Below are 2,257 nucleotides of genomic sequence, written 5' to 3'. Positions count from 1 at the left end.
AGGACTTTGGCCTATTAAATAAGACTATTTCTTAAAATAGAGGGAAAGTCCCAATTCTCTTCAAATTTCTGAGTACTCAAATACAAGAAGAAAAAAATACACTCATGCTTTAAGGTACTGAAGATGCCTAGAATCCCATCAAGCTTTCAATGATGCCTAGAATCCCATCAAGCTTTCAAATTGCTTGCTACAATTTCTTTTGTCTCACCCATGCATTCAAAATCAGAACATAAAAGATAAAAATACTTTTTATTCTGTATATCTCTACAACTGTCTTGAACCCAGAGAAGGCTCAATAAATATCAGTAATGTGTGGTTTGCCTCTTTTAGGGGATGAGAGGATATGTATGCTCACAGACTACAATTATAAGTCACTATATTTATATGTTCATTTATTTATTTTATAACTCATATTAATTTATGGCACATGCCCTAATGGAGCTGTATGCTGACAGATTATGGTAAGTGTAATGGAAAAGTTTAACAAGTTAATGAGAGAAGGTTACTGGGGAAAGCCTTTTGGGATAGTGCCATTGGGAAAGGCCTCTAAGGGAGAAGACATTTGAACCCAAAGCTAAAGGAAGAGAATGAGCAAAGCAATCATGTAAAAAGCTAAGAGAAGAAAACTCCAGGAATAGGGAAGAGTGCAAAAGTTAGAAAGGGGATGGGCTTACCTAGCAAAACTTTTTAAAACTTAAATAAAAATACGTAACTTGAAAAATCAACGGAATCTTGGTGAACACAGATAATGTAAATAATCTAATCCGAAATAAATGGTTGATATTTTACTTTTTCTCATATGATTTAAGATTGAAGTACCAGGATACCCACAAAAATCTTCAGTAAACATAACTTTTGTGATCAAATATAATCTCATGTTCAATCTTCGCTATTTGCTTATAGTTGCTATGTTATTGATAGAATTCAGACATTCCTGATTTCAAGGATATTGTCATAGATCCCTCATTTGTGTTTGGAGCGTGTAGATTTCTTTAAGAGGAGGCATATTTATTTTGAGTTAAATAAATGAGTCATTTTAAGTGTGTCCCTCTTTAATAGATGGGTAATAGTCAACAACCTTTTTTGAAGGTCATAATGCAAGCAAATGTGGTTACTAATTTAGACCAACCATGTAATTTCAAGTAAATGACACAAACAAAAAGAAATAAGATGTTCCACCAGCCAAATCATTTTCCTTATTTTATAGTTAATTTCTTGTTAGCTATAACTCAAAATACAGTTCCTAAAGGGCTTATAAACAAATTAAACCCTGCTTATCATTATTTAACTTGACTTTTTAAAAAAGCCTAATTGCATCACGTAAAAAAAAATCAATTTTTCACTCTGCTCAAGTTAAATTAACTGTGCTTGACTGGTTATATTTTCAGAAAGGCAAAACAAAGTTGAAAATTGTTGCTGTGGTGATGAGAAAACCTCCTAATTTGTTTTGTCAGAGCTTTTACATTGTGCTAAAAGTAAGTATAGTAATTAGCCTTCATTTCTCTAGCAATTATTGCCAGTTTCCTGTACAAATACATTTCAGTATCTGATGCTATAATAATGCCAATTTAAACAATTAAATCTTAAAAATGGAAATTGAATTATCAAATATAGAATTCAGGGTGAAGGAAATAAGGCCTACGTTAAATAATAAATAGTTTTGTAGCCTTTGTCTAAAAATGTCTTAAAAATTAAGTTCATTCAAATTTATATTATCAGTATTAAATACAATAATATCTCATTTCATGATAATCTACATAGAGCTTCTATATTCAATACTTTATTTCATCCACACAAGAATTCTGAAAGATAATTTGTATTGTTTTAATTTCACGGAAGTTAATATGAATAAACAAAATAAATACCCAGGTTCTTGTCTTTTACTGTTTAAGTTTTATTTATTTTTAATTAAGAACTAGTAATTGTATTTATGGGGTACAAGGTATTGTTTTGATACATATATATATTACGAACTGATAAAATCAGGCTAATTAAAATATCACCTCAAATACTTATAAATTATTTGTGGTGAAAATATTTTAAATACATTCTTTTAGCCTTTTGAAATATAAAATATATTAAGTATAATCATCATGCTATGCAATGTATCACCAGAAGATATTCCTCCTGTCTAATGAAAACTGTCTCCTTGGACCAATAGCTTCTCTTTCCAGTCCATTCCACTCCACCCCACCCAGCCTCTAGTAACCACCATTCTGTTCTCTGCTTTTATGAATTTTACTTTTTTTAGATTCCG

The sequence above is a fragment of the Mandrillus leucophaeus genome, unplaced genomic scaffold (genome assembly GCF_000951045.1).
Source record: "Mandrillus leucophaeus isolate KB7577 unplaced genomic scaffold, Mleu.le_1.0 Scaffold267, whole genome shotgun sequence".
Taxonomy (NCBI): domain Eukaryota; kingdom Metazoa; phylum Chordata; class Mammalia; order Primates; family Cercopithecidae; genus Mandrillus; species Mandrillus leucophaeus.
The sequence above is the reverse complement of the archived record's forward strand: the minus strand, read 5'-3'. Positions refer to the sequence as shown.